The sequence below is a fragment of the Salminus brasiliensis genome, chromosome 20, assembly GCF_030463535.1.
Source record: "Salminus brasiliensis chromosome 20, fSalBra1.hap2, whole genome shotgun sequence".
Classification (NCBI taxonomy): domain Eukaryota; kingdom Metazoa; phylum Chordata; class Actinopteri; order Characiformes; family Bryconidae; genus Salminus; species Salminus brasiliensis.
In genome coordinates, this window is record NC_132897.1 from 31,344,102 (window position 1) to 31,359,543 (window position 15,442).

General features: G+C 43.8%; 1 protein-coding gene across 4 annotated transcripts in view; it reads right to left on the bottom strand.

Annotated features, from left to right (window-relative positions):
• The window catches only part of wscd2 (WSC domain containing 2), a 78,824-nt gene that overhangs the window by 50,522 nt on the left and 12,860 nt on the right, over positions 1 to 15,442 (bottom strand). Inside the window, exon 1 of one of the 4 annotated variants that reach the window (XM_072664861.1) lies at positions 2,105 to 2,179. The exons of the other annotated variants lie outside the window; for them this stretch is intronic. The gene's annotated coding sequence lies outside the window, so the exon portion shown is untranslated. Of the gene's footprint in view, positions 1 to 2,104; positions 2,180 to 15,442 lie in introns of those variants that run through there. 4 annotated transcript variants of the gene reach the window in all.

Sequence of the window (15,442 nt, forward strand, 5' to 3'; positions counted from 1 at the left end):
CATTTGGCCTAATTATCGTCAGTGGCCGGCAAACAGGGCCAGTCTGTCAGTGAGAGGGCAGAGGATGTCCTCTACTCAGTGAAGGGGACAAAGGCCCTCTTTGAGACACTGGAATAAAACAAGAGCTTCCCCGGTGGAACTGCTCCATACTGTAACTTTTCCTGAGGAGAGCTTCAGTCCCACCACTTTACTGGCGAAAACCAGAGAGCAGGCTCAATTTCTTGATATTGTCTCTTTTAAAGAACAATAAGGTGTTTTAGAATTGAATAAAGGCTCCACAGATCATTAAAATGCATTAATGGTTAGCTGGTCTTTAAAAAGTTTTAAATAGCACCACAACTGCAAGGAAAAGTAAGTGAATCCTTTGGAATTACCTGAATTTCTGCATTGATAACTAGTAAAATGTGCAGGCTAGAAAAAGTGAGTGAACCCTCTGGAAGTACCTGGATTCCTGCATTGAATACGAGTAAAATGTGCAGGCTAGAAAAAGTAAGTGAACCCTCTGGAAGTACCTGGATTGCTGCATTGAATACTAGTAAAATGTGCAGGCTAGAAAAAATAAGTGAATCCTCTGGACGTATGTGGAGTTCTGCATTGAATACTAATAAAATGGGCAGGCATTAAAATGTAAGTGAACCCCTTGGAAGTATCTGGATTCCTGCATTAATTACTAGTAAAATGTGCAGGCTGGAAAAAGTAAGTGAACCCTTTGGACATACCTGGATTACTGCATTGAATACTAGTCAAATCTGCAGGCTAGAAAAAGCAAGTGAACCCTCTGGAAGTACCTGGAATCCTGCATTGATTACTAGTAAAATCTGCAGGCTAGAAAAAGTAAGTGAACCCTCTGCAAGTACCTGGAATCCTGCATTGATTACTAATAAAATGTGCAGGCTAGAAAAAGTAAGTGAACCCTCTGGAAGTCGCTCAAAGCTGCACAATGACTGGTGCTCTCCAAGGAAACTCACGTGGGTGTATATTCTAGCATGAACTACATACAGAACGCCACATTCTAATCGAGAAAATGAAAGCGAGGGCACTGGTGAAAACAATAGCCAGGATTGGACATGTTGTTTCACCACTCTCATTAAATCACATTACAATGCATTGCATCACTCAGCATATATACGCAAATAAGGCCTGGTCCATTTAGATAATTGCGGACGACCCTGCATGTGGCTGCTAGACGGACGTTCAGACGTCCCATGCCCTAGTTACCACACCTGCTACCTTGTGTAAATGATTTTATAAAGATTACATGTGGCTGGAATACAGGCAATGTGGATGCACAGGGATAAGCTAGAGGGATCAAATTAAGAGCATTTACTGGAATGAACACACACACACTCACAGAGAGAGAGAGAGAGAGAGAGAGAGAGAGAGAGAGAGAGAGAGAGAGTGTAATGCCGTCTAAGCGTCTGCCATTCAACTGTGCCCTACTGTGGCTGCATACCACTGTACTGCACTATCCACCGTAAGTGAGGGCCGCTGTTATACACTGTGCCTAAACAGGCTGAATCACTCAGACACTCTTTACAGTATTATATTCACTCTAAAAAATAAAGGTGCTACAAAAGGTTCTTTGAGTGATGACATAAAAGAACCACTTTTGTTTGCATAAAGAACGAATTTTTTTTTTTAATGATAAAGAACCTTTACATCAAAAACGGGGTTTGGGTCTTTAAAGGTTCTGCACACCTCAAATTTCTGAAAAACATGGTTCTTTATGGAACCAACAGTGGTTCTTCTATGACATTACTCTGGGGTGAAACTGGGGTTCTCTGGAAATTCTACCATGAACTAATAATGAATAATGTGAATATAAAGGCCGGAGCACACCGACCAAATATTCAGAGAAACTCCAACGGTTTAATATTGGCAGCTGGTTCTAAAAACCTTTAGAAGAATGAAACTGAAGATCTAGATTCTAATGTCCTTAAAGAGAGCTGAAATTCATGGATCACTCATGAAGTACAAAAATTCATAGACGTCTATATGGCAAGGTGATCTAGAATGAAACCTGAGTTATAAAACAGGAAGGGGGGTGGGGGGGGTGCGCAGTTGTATTTTCCTGTGTAAGTGCTTGAGTTTCACTGCATCTCACTTTCCGTTTTCGTCTCGCCCCACTCCGTGCCTCTTCCTTGTCTGGTCTAGCAACAGCGGTAGGGTTGGACTGCCCCCTCTGGACCCCTGAAATGACAGCTTATCTGATCTAAGCCCACAAAGAACAAGCCCTGGAGCAGACAGCGCCATGCCCAGCCTTCAGCAAATTAAAAAGTCTGACAGACTCCACAGCACAATCAGGAGACCAGGGAAAACTGGCGAAGGGTGGGAGGGGAGCAGATAAAAGGAGAGAGACAGAAAGAGGAGAGTCAGACAGACAGACAGACAGATAGATAGACAGGGTGGGTACGGATGCTCTGGCGTTATCTAACAGCTGTCACTCACACTTGGAACGGAGCGGCGTTAGGTTCCAGACTAAACGTTAAGCTTGGGCCGGAGAGACGCCTTCTGTCAGTCATCAATTCCTGCTGCACCTTCACACGGTTTAAAAGCCCCAGGCCAAGAACGTTCCCCGACGGCTTTGACTATACAATGAAGCAGAGCCAGCAAGGAGAGAGAGGACGAAAGAGAGCGAGGGCACTGGAGGAGTAAAAACACAAACCCTAGCCATGTTTGGAAATGTGGAGTCTAACGGTACTTTAGTGTTGTTTATGATGTACTAGATAAAGACCATGGTCTGAATGCTGATACAGCTGCTGGGTGTTCATCCGACTTCACCTCACTTTAACCGTCCAGGAAAAACAGCTGCTCATGTCTGAAAGGACCACATTCAACTCGGCTTATTCACTGTGCTTTGGACCATGGAGCAGGTTTGAGTAGTGCAGCACCAACACCAATACTGGATCAATAACTGGGCCGACAGCGGCACTCCATTACTTACATTAATGGCAACTGAGAACATGACTGTGGGACATTGAGAGTACTGTCAATTAACCCACCCCTTCGTAGCTCTCCCTAGCACTAGCAATGAAAGGAGAGGCAGCCACCGCCTCTTTTCGACCTGCCACCGAAGCAGCAGGAGGACAGCACCGGGTCCCCAGCTCCGCCACACCACCTAACACACGCCTGTGCCGGCCCACCCGGAGCACGGCCAATTGTCTATGTGAGTCTCTCTCAGACTCACCATTGGCAAATTGGAATGGCTCTGGATTTGAACTTGCGACCCCCGGCCTATAGTGGAAGCACATTAAATAGCTGAGCCACTCATTGTGAGATTACGAGCAGCAAAAATACTTCTACGAATGACCTAATAATAATAATAATAATAATAATAATAATAATTTTAATGTTTTTCATGCTTTTTTCCATCATGCCTTCTCACTTGTCTCTACACTGTGAATATTTATGTTTACAGTATTTAGCTAAAGCTGTTATCCAGAGCGACTTGATATAGCCTACATGATATAGAAGGAGTCCTTAAGCAAGAATCTAACCCTCGCCGACTGGGGGGAAGCACTGCTCTGCGAATGGCCACTGTGAGTATCCGTGAGTCTCTGCGCAGAGAGGACACAAAGAGGACAGCAACACTATCCCGTAAGATATGCTTAAACCAATGCTATGCTACGGTATCCTATACTGTGTGGCTCCTGTGAACCAGAGGTCATCTAATTATTCACAATCCCACCATAATCACCAAGGGAAGGCGATTCATTCTGAGGCCTCATAACAGGGTGATAAATAGGCTTGTTAAACTGCATCTGAGGATTTTCACCCCATCCAAAGTCACATACTTTCTATTTCTACATCAAATAACAACTTCAAAACTCAAGAAATGCAGTGTATGAATGTCCTCTCTTGCCGAGAGGACTCTATCTTGCTGGCGGCTTTGGCTCATGAAAGATTAATGCCGCAATCAAGCAGAGAAAGTCCGACCAAAGGTCATCGCCTTTGATCAGAATAGTTTTAAATCTGGAATATTCCGAAGGCCTCCCCGAGGGACGCCTCAGTGTTCAGCGTGCATAAGCAACACTGCTCTTGAAACAAGCTCTTCTTTTGAACAGCTTTCTTACAATGCAGGCTCAGAACCTCAAAAATGACTCCAAAATGACCTCATCAAGATGTGAATTTCTCAACAAAGCCAATTACAGTGTACCACCCATTCTGCGGGGTAATAACTCCAACAGTGACACTTTCTGAATGGGATAGAGGGTGGCTGATTGATTGTACGACAGCACAACAACAGTGCTTCGCACACACAGGCTACACTTTGGCGGTGAGCCCAGATATAAGGACGTCCGCCCAGGTATATCCTGACCCAGTAAAAAAAAGGTATAAGAAAACGTATATACAGTAACATGCATCTTTTTAAACCAATAACTAAAAGAAGCACCAGGGTAGTGTTTGGTCACTCCAGAAGACTTAAGCTCTCACATAACCTTCGCCAAGGTCTCCAATCTTAATTAGCTTGTTAAGTCTATGGCTTTTTCACAGCTATTGCCAGAAAAAGTCAGGTGACGAACATTTTTATAGATTTTATAACTTTCTAAATACAGACACCTCACTCAAACCTTACTCCCACGGTCAACAGCCATGGGAACTGCTGCCTTGCAAAATGTCCAACATTGCCAACAGAACTGCAAGGGGGACTTTCAATACCCCTCTTGTTTGACTGCAAGCCTAGTTGGCTGTATGGAATGGTAAAGGACTCAAGCCTTGCCTCAGAGCCTTAAGTTTAGACCACATATTTACTAGTTTTCAGATATGAAGGGTCCAGGACCTCTTAAACAAAGCTTGTGTCTAATGTTGTGGTAGCGATGCTGGACGAGGCCTGCAGCCAGCACGGTAGCAAGGCTAATGCTGCAATGACGCTGATAACATTGTGGTAGTGATGCAACCGCTGGGGTAGCGATGCTGGACGTAAAATTGGGAAAAATAATTTTCTCTTGAGTTATGACAGGCCTCGTTCCTTTATATTAAGCCTAACACCTCAAATGCCACAGAGAAATGAGGACACAGTCCGGCTTCTACTGAGACAGAAAGTGTCTCTGCACGTTACATATTATATTCAGACTGAAAGCAAATACATTCAATATTTTATTGTGAGTGCAAAGGGAGCTCAGTCGCTTCTCCTTTCGCGGTTCTCACTCCTGTGAAAATGATGCATGATTTGGAGTCCGCCGAGGGATTTACACACGCTTGCACTCGCAGACTCGCACACAGGTGCTCTGAAGCTCGCTCCGTTCCGTCTGCATGAACAATCACTTGTGTCCTTTCATAGCCAGTAAAGCTTAAATTGATTGTCTCTTTCACTTTAAGTGAACTTTCAGCATCTCCTTCTCATGCTTTCGCTTTCTTTCCCTCTCTGAGGTTCTGTTTCTCTCCACTTTTTTTCATCTTGGCTTCCAAAAAAGCTGTCTCCACTTCAAGACTTTAAAAAGTCTTGAGTCTCGTTAATCTTCACGGTTTACAGGGGGTTCTGTGGATAGTAGGGGTTCACCCATCATTTATCTTTATGGCCGACTTCTTTACAGGCAAATTGGATGTTCGTATATTTTTGGGTCATTAATCATTTTTAATATACTTCTCTCTCCCTGAATCGCCATTTTGCAGCCTAAACCAACATACACTATGTGGACAAAAGTATTGAGACATCTGCTCAAACACTGTTTCTTCAAATATCAAGGGTATTAAAAGAGTTTATTCTGCTTTTGTTGGAGTAACTACAAGGCGTTGGATGATCACCACCCCACCTCCATCTCAACTCCTCCCAAACATACTAATCGGAGCACCATCATTCCAGAGAACAGAGTTCCAATGCTCCACAGCTCAGAACCGAGAAGAGCAGGAAAGTAGAAAAGAGATAAGAGAAGAGAAGAGCAGTGAACCATGAAGAAGAGCAGAGAACAGTAGAGAAGAGAACAGTAGAAAAGTAGAACAGAGAAGAGCAGAAGAGTAGAGAAGAGAACAGTGGAGAAGAGTAAAATAGCACAAGAAAGTCGAAAAGAGATAAGTAGAAGAATAGAGAAGAGAACAGAACAGTGGAGAACAGTGGAGAAGAGTAGAGAAGAGTCAATGAGAGAATAGTGGTGAACGGTGGAGAAGAGCAGAGAAAAGTAGAGAAGAGTAGAGAAAAGAAAAGTAAAACAGAGAAGAGCAAGAAAGTAGAGACGAGATAAGTAGAAGAATAGAGAAGCGAACAGAACCATGGAGAACAGTGGAGAAGAGTAGAAAACAGAAGAGTAGAGAAGAGTCAAGGAGAGAATAGTGGTGAACGGTGGAGAAGAGCAGAGAACAGTAGAGAAGAGTAGAGAAAAGAAAAGTAAAACAGAGAAGAGCAAGAAAGTAGAAAAGAGATAAGTAGAGAACAGAAGAGTAGAAAACAGAAGAGTAGAGAACAGAGAAGAGTAGAGAAGAGAACAGTAGGGGAGAAGAGAACACTGGAGAAGAGTGGAAAACAGTAAAGAACAGTAGAAGAGTGGAGGACAGTAGAAGAGAAGAGAGGAGAAAAGAAAAAACAGATACAACACAGGTTGACAGCTTTCTGGTACAGCCCAGTGTCCTGACTTGCTGATTGGCCACTGAGGCAGAGTGCCCGCCCACTCACATCAAAAAGGATGACCCGTGCCGGACAGCGACTACCTGTTCACTTCTCTGTCTTCATCAGAGCCACAGAGGAAGAAGACACACTGCAGACAGGTCATGTGTGTGTGTGTGTGTGTGTGTTTGCTCTGCCAGTCCTGCTGAGCAGTGGGGGACACTGGAGATATCAGAGCTGTCAAAACACCTGATCTCAGCCTCAGCTGCTTATATAAGAGACAGAGAGAGACAGAGAGAGAGACACAGAAAGACTGTGAGAGAGAGAGAAGGAGACGAGGGGGCTGAGCAGAGAAAACTAACAGGAGGCTACGAGATTTTTATGGCTGTTTATATAGGCTGTGTGTTTGTGTGTACTTGAAAGGGGGGGGGGCAGTCAGGGAGGTCGAAGTGTATGTGTATGTGCGTGTGTGTGTGCGTGTGAGACTGATGCCCAAGTCACTGTGTGCTCGCAGGCACTGCCAAAGCCTCCATTCGGAAACCTTTCTAAGCATGAATAAAATATGAGCTGCACAGACACACAACACCGCCACCCCCGCCTGTCTGAGAGAGCGAGAGAGAGAGAGAGAGGCAGAGGGAGAGAGAGAGAGAGAGAGAGAGAGAGAGAGTCAAAGTCAGCCAGGAATAAAGGGAAAGGAACGGATGGAAGGAAGGAAGGGAGTTGAGGGAACTAGGGGGCTAAAGGATTTGGGGAAGAAAGAGGAAAACACCCGAAGGCAGAGAGAAAAGGAATGTGAGAACGTGGGAGAAGCAAGAGTAGTGTCTAAAGGGAACAGTTCGTAACTAAAGGAATAGTTCATAAAAAATTCCAATGAGCAAGATTGATCACAGAACCTAAAAGTAGTGAGTCGGCCAAGACATGTTTGGTATCGGACATGTGCTTCTCTAGTTTCGAACAAGAGATGCTAGGCTAACGATGCTAACAAACACTGCTTCAAGAGTGTATCAAAGCTACCTAAAGAAGTTGAGAGCATCTCTGGGTGTGTATTTACACAGATGAGCTTGGTGATGGTCTAAGTGCCTTACGGTGAAGTAACAATAAACAATAAAAACATACATATTTATATATGGACAAAAGTATGGGGACACCTGCTCATTCATTGTTTCTTGAAAATCCTGCTTTTGCTGGAGGAAATTGTCCAGGAAAGGCTTTCTTCAACATTTTGAAGGAGCCCTGCTAGGATAGAACTACATTCAGCATTAGTGAGGTCAAGATGTTGGATGATCACCACCAAATGGAGAACCCTCACAAAATCATTCCAGAGAACACAGTTCTACTGCTCCACAGCTCAATGCTGGGGGGCTTTCCCATCCCTCTATCCCACTCCTGGCAATAGACTCATCTACAACCTCCTTTCTGGTGGTGACCGAGAGCTCTGAGGATCTCACCATGGTAATGACACTCCAAACTAAACACCTGAGGTTTAAATAATACAGACTCCTCCAAAATCCTCTCTAAGGATCTTCTAATGATCTGCAGCTGATGAGCTGCACCCGATTCCAATGTTAGGCATGTGCAGTAGTAAATAATGCAGGGTTGTTCCTCACAAGAAAACAGTATTTTTATTAATTACATTTATAAATTCTTCACATGACTGTACAAAAGTAGTATATAGTAGTGAGAGCAAGTGGCTGATCGACTGCACCTGGGGTCAATAAATGAATGAATTTACCATCAAGCATTCCTTTAAGTGGGTCACCCTGTGACGTGTTTTCACGGCCCGCCACCTCAAACCATCTCAAAAGTATGTGGATGCGCACTGAATAGGCAGACGAGAACCTCTCAAAGTAAACTGACTGTTAGTTCAATACATAACTACGTAATTGATCATGTCATTACGTAACTGCTCTTCAATTGTACTAGCAGAAACAATCTGAGACCTCTAGGGGTTTAAAAATAAAGACAACCCTTCATTCACAACCTCTCTGCTATCGTTCACATGGCTCTAAGTCAAACCCAGCACGTCTGTCTGCTGTGAAGAGTGTGTTCCGCTGAATGCGAGATTGTGCTGATGAAGTGGCCGCTAGTTGTTTTTTTTTTTCTTCAATCTCAGTCAGTCAAAGGCACAAAGTGAAGTAGGGAGCATGCGAGTGCAGAGTGGGGAAATGCCATGTAACATAGCTGAGTCAACAGATGTCTAGAAAAGAACAAATCAAAGCACCCCTAAGGCCAATCTGAGCCCTGATTTGCTACACTTGCATGACTTCAGCCAAACATATGCCGGAACATCTACAACAGCAAGCTTTGTAGGAGCATTATCTTTAACACATGGATGGAAATCCTTTGCAGTCAATGAGTGCCTGAGGTCTGAAACCCAGGGATGTCACCAAATGCAGAGTTTCTGTCTTCCTTCCCTTGAGATGCTTTGCCAGGCCTTTACTGCAGGCAGCGGCATCTAGTTGCTGCTGGTTTGTGGGTCTTTCTGCTTCTCAGTGAGTGAAGAGCTGGTGACAAGGCAAGCAGGTAAATGACACGGGCATCTCTCCAATGTTTTGTAAATTAAGAATCTCTTGGTTTGATTTGGTAGTGTGTTTTAGGTTGTTTAGGTCATTACTTTATAGTACAGATAGATAGTCTTGGGTACTGAAGTCAGTACCTTTAAGGGTACTGACCAAACCATGGGTGTACTACAGAATATCAATTCACGTCAAATCTATCAGTGCCAAATTTCAGTTCCAGTTCCAAAATAATAGCAGTGTGTGATATATCAGCGTGACTTCCGTTTAATCTCAAATTACCAAAAAAAGGGTTCAGTTTGCTCGCAGCACAGTTTTACATCAGTCATTCCATACATGTTAAACCGTCAATGAGACCATTACAAGTGTTGGTCTGCTCTGAATCAGCAGAAAGAAGTGGGTTAGCATTAGCTTAGCTAGCAGGATAAGTCTGCTCACTACAGAACAAATTCTTACTTATAAACGTTCAATCAAAGACTCGAGCAACAGCTGAATTCAACGTTTTTTCTCCATGGTTTTGGATCTCTACCCCACACGCTAAGCTAGCCTTTGCTTAACTAGCTCAGCCGCAGCTCCACTGAGTTTGAGACGGCCCATACAGCTGCTGTTGACTTACTGCTGAGCTACCGTCACAAGTGTTGCCGCTAGAAATTTGTGTCTGAGAGAGCAAAGTCTGGTGTTGGGAGTAACAGAAAGGCTGTTCATCTGTCATGACACAACAGGCACCATCTGGCCATAAACCTGCTAATGAGTCGACTGCTCAGTTCCTTTTGAGCCTGTGAAAGTGGAAGTTCTCTAAAGAAATGACTGTAATTCTTAAATGCTTGATATTCTCAAGTTTAAACTGAAAGTATGCCCTTCAATAACATCCTGACTGTCCAAAGAGGTGATGTACAGAGGCAAGAGTTAGTTATACCTCAACACCTGACAGTTGGTTTATTTTAAGGTCAAATTTATTGTCATCCGACTTTACATACTGAGCCACTGGTAGCAGTTTGCATGTCGATTTGGTTGTTGGGAAAGGTTCTTGGGAAAAGTTTCTTTCGACATGCAAACTGCTACCAGTGGCTCAGTATGTAAAGTCGGATGACAATAAATTTGACCTTAAAATAAACCAACAGGAACTGAGCAGTCGACTCATTAGCAGGTTTATGGCCAGATGGTGCCTGTTGTGTCATGACAGATGAACAGCCTTTCTGTTACTCCCAACACCAGACTTTGCTCTCTCAGACACAAATTTCTAGCGGCAACACTTGTGACGGTAGCTCAGCAGTAAGTCAACAGCAGCTGTATGGGCCGTCTCATACTCAGTGGAGCTGCGGCTGAGCTAGTTAAGCAAAGGCTAGCTTAGCGTGTGGGGTAGAGATCCAAAACCATGGAGAAAAAACGTTGAATTCAGCTGTTGCTCGAGTCTTTGATTGAACGTTTATAAGTAAGAATTTGTTCTGTAGTGAGCAGACTTATCCTGCTAGCTAAGCTAATGCTAACCCACTTCTTTCTGCTGATTCAGAGCAGACCAACACTTGTAATGGTCTCATTGACGGTTTAACATGTATGGAATGACTGATGTAAAACTGTGCTGCGAGCAAACTGAACCCTTTTTTTGGTAATTTGAGATTAAACGGAAGTCACGCTGATATATCACACACTGCTATTATTTTGGAACTGGAACTGAAATTTGGCACTGATAGATTTGACGTGAATTGATATTCTGTAGTACACCCATGGTTTGGTCAGTACCCTTAAAGGTACTGACTTCAGTACCCAAGACTATCTATCTGTACTATAAAGTAATGACCTAAACAACCTAAAACACACTACCAAATCAAACCAAGAGATTCTTAATTTACAAAACATTGGAGAGATGCCCGTGTCATTTACCTGCTTGCCTTGTCACCAGCTCTTCACTCACTGAGAAGCAGAAAGACCCACAAACCAGCAGCAACTAGATGCCGCTGCCTGCAGTAAAGGCCTGGCAAAGCATCTCAAGGGAAGGAAGACAGAAACTCTGCATTTGGTGACGTCCCTGGGTTTCAGACCTCAGGCACTCATTGACTGCAAAGGATTTCCATCCATGTGTTAAAGATAATGGTGGTAAAACATGCAGACCACTATTTGCGGGCCAGATCACTTCAAATACGTACCACTACATGTATTGGTGTGAACACTATTAGAGCCATTCTATGCTTTCTAAAGTATAGCGTCTGTTTGGCCTTACTGGTATTTGCATTAGCCCAGAATTTACATATCAGTGCACTCCTAATTTTAATATACAGTTGAACAGCCTATGTTCTACTGATATGACCTATATGTTGAGGGGTGTTAAGAAAAGGCATTTCCAGTGGATCCTAGCAAAAACTGTTCTAAGCACAGTCTGAGGAGGTCACATTTTCCAGTTTAAGGGAGTTTAGAAACCATCAGAAGTTTCTAAACTATCACCAAAATGGCTTTCAAACATGTTGCTCACCCAATGCCAATCCCACAACCCCGAAGACTAGGCTAAATGAGACCTCTTGGCCTGAGAGTGTTCCACCAATCAACAAAGCAATCTTGAGGAGACCAGGAGAACTACTACATCGATGGAAGACAAACTCCCTACCTAGACAGTATTCACTAGAAGACTGTGTAAACAAGATCAGGAAAAGTGCTCCAGTGACTTTGTACTAATACGCTAACCGACCCGGAGGACAGATCTGGTCAGAACACATTGAGATTTCAAGGCTTTCCGGAATACTGTGAACGTAAAGATCAGGCTGGTGCTATTCCTGAAATGCTTGCACTACATTTCCGTCTGGTCTTGTGGTGGAGCACTGGCATCAGCCAACAACCATGTTGCAAGAGAAGCAACCGGCCAGAGAGGATTCTCATTGCCCGGTTTCTGTCAGAATAAGGAGTTGATTACACGTTAGGATGGCTGACCGTGTGGGAGAAGGCCAAGTAGCGACCACATGACGAGGCTTTTCTAAAAAAAAAAAGCTTCCAGCGATTAGCAGATAATAACAGCATGGTTCAACCTTGTTTGTGTCTTTCTACAACTTCCCCAATGTCTCATTGTGAAACTCATTCATCGACATAAGCCGGAAATTGAGGAATGAACACGCACACACACACACTCACTCACACGGACTAAAATGTAGGGTAATTCCTAAGACTGCTTAGAGGAGATTATCCCATTTGAGGCCTACCTCTTCAGCTAGTGGCGAAACAAAACGGCAGTGAAACAAGCCGTTCAGTCCAAGAAGCAGGGGTGCCGTAGGACACTAAAGACTCCTTTGGGACCAGTGTCAATTGCCAGCTAATGGACAGATTTTTCAGTGGCTACAATAAAACTCTACATTACGATTTTATTAGCCATTAAGCAGTAGTTACTACAAGCCAAACTTTCACCCCTGAAAAATTTATGAGCCCGACTAGGCTTTTCCATACTTACTCTAGCGAGCTCATTGACTGTACTCTACAGTGGACCCTAGTAATGGATAGGGCCTCCTTTAGCTCTTGCTCCTTTAGCTAGGGCCTCCTTTGGCTTTCTTTGAGATTCTGGTCCATGTTGAATGCCTGCAACATATAAATCCTGCAGATTTGTCTGGATTTCAAACTTTCTTGCTGGGAATATCCCATTGTACACTGTTAAAAGTATACGTTCTTGGGGAACATTTAGGGGTTCTTTTATTTGAAACTGTTGCTGAACCTCTTAAGGTGCTTTAAGGATTCTTTTTCTACTAAAAGCACCATAAGAGGTTCCTCCACAGTTTTAAATAGGAGAATCTCCAAAAGTTCCTCAAATGAACTTACACTTTTAACAGTTTACCCCATCCCAAATGAAACTAAGGAACTCTACTGGATTCAGATCCAGTGACTGTTTGCTTCTGTTGTTCTGTTGCAGTACAGTATATTTACAATTACTGCAAAACAAACAAACAAAATACTTAGAATTAGCTGAGGGATGTTTTAATCTAGTAAGAAGTATCAGTGTTTGCACTGCAGTGTTTGTGTTGCCAAATAACCTACAGATAATCTACTTAAAATGCAGTTATTAGTCATCAAAAATTACCCACTTGTAAATACAAGTTTTTGGTGGCGCTCATGTGAGAGCAGCATAAATGACAAAGACATCCCTATTTACCATTTGTGTTTGACACAGCTGGAATCTGGCCTCCGCCTTCCCATCCATGCAGTGAACAAGTGAGCGCATGTGCCCGGCACAATGGCCAGGGAGCAAAGAAGATTGAGAGCCTTGCTCAAGGGTCCAACAGTGGCAGCTTATCAAGTCTGGGTATCGAAACCACAACCCTCTCAGCAATAGCCCGGTGCTCTAAGCGCTGGGCCACCACATAAGTGCAGCACAACACAGACAAAGGAGGAGCTGTTTTTGTGATGAAATCTGGGACAGGGAAAGACTTTTCTGAAAGCATCCACCACTTTTTATTGTTTCTGGTCTTTGAAGGCAACTGCACTATTTTCCCAGCGTGGTGGATGAAGCAGAATATTCAGAGTTGGCACAAGCTGCCCAATCATGCTTGCTTACACATGTTAAAACACAAGGAGTCTAAAGCGCCCCTTTCAAACGCGCTGTGTATCACGGCTGGATGTGCCCACATCTTTTAGCATCGTCCAAGGCTTCCATTGCTAATGCTTTTGTTTGTTTGTGTTGTGACTTTTAGCCTGTGGCACTTGAATACAATTAGAGATTTATAATGGGTGCATTACCAAACACGCTACACACGCCTAAAAGCTTCTTTCAGGACTGGGGGGGTGGGGTAAGAGAGAGAGAGAGACAGAGCTGCGCCAGTCGTGTTGATCGTTGCTGTGTCAGAGTATTAATTACTTCAATATGGGACTTAATTTGGGGGAATTAAGCGTAATACAGTGAAAAATCGTGGGATTTGGGGAGCTGTATGCTTAATATTAATGGGGCTTTGCGGCGCAGGCTTAGCGCAGCATTACCAGAAGATCAAAAGAGAAGCTGGGAATATCGCATCCAATCCTTCTCCTGTCCCTTTCATTCCTTTCTGTTTGATTCTGTTCCACTACGCCGTATCCCACCTCACACTCTTCTGTCCCGGTACGTCGTCGGATTGTTCTCCGGCGCACGCTTTTACGCTCTGTTCACCTTGATTCTGTTCTTTTGTGTTCCTTCGCTCGTTTTGATGCTCCTTCCCGAGACGGCGTGTCTCGCGCTGCCACCGTCGTGACTGAAGAGTGGGTCTATGATGCTGATTGGAAAGGGATAGGTTGAGCCACTATAGGCTCATACAAGGATAAACAGTCCTAGATAGAAATACAGACAATTTCCTTATTTGTACTATTTTTTTATAAGATGTCAAAACTGAGCTGGCTGCTTGCCTGCTAGTTAGCCTTCTGGCAGTGAGGAGTTCATGCTTTGCGGGAATAAGGTCCAGGGTTCAGTCCCTTGGCATACTGTTAGACGCAGTAAGGTTAGACATTTGTGGGTTCCATACTCAGCTTCCCCGAACTGACGCTGTTTCGATCCTTCTCAGGAAGTTCTCAGAAGAACTTAAAAGATTTGAGAGTCTGCAGACTGAGCCTCACCAACCCCGAGTTCAAAATCCAAAATGGCCTCACCGTACATCAACAGTGATGACAGCAGTAGAGCTATACAGTCTATCAGCACTTATATCTATTTGTATCTCATTAAATCAGTCCTATACAGACAGAACTTTCCAACTAGTAATTGGGGACAAGTTTTCATGATGTTTGGCAGTAGTATCGCTAAGCTAATTATAAGCATTACCTTCTGCTTTAGATTTGTCTGTGCACTAATACCCCTCATACTTCTTCAAGCAGCTTCATTAGGAGCCATGTGGGAGGCTTTTTTTAACAGGCTTGAAGGCGACCATGACTTGCGGAGACTTCACCATTTATATTTATCTTAGATTCACATTAGCAAGATTTCAAACAACATCCATTCAGTCCAAACTGAACTGGTTCTGCCCGAATCAAAGCTCAGTATGTCAGAGTTTTGGCACTGCAGGCCTTGCGGGTTAACATGCTCACAGAACGCCTGCACTGCCAGAGCACAGACAAGTTGGGGAGTGAACTGGAGAAGGCCTGCTATTCTGAGCAGCTAATTAGCGTTCCCTGCCAGCATGTAGCCTAATCTGACCTGACCAGGCTTATCTCCCGCTGCCTTTTCAGACTCCATTATTTCCCCCTCTTTCACAACGACCGATACCCGGACTCTTTCACTTTCTCAATGGCCTCTGCCCCGGTCTGTCTCTCTGTCTTTCTGTCTCTGTATTGCGCAGTATCTCTGTTGCACATGGAGTCCTTCGCCGTCTGTCCATCTCTGCCTCTCTTGCTTATGCCGTATTTTGTCTTAATACAATACCATGGTATCATAAACTGTGGTCTATCTGCACATGCCTAA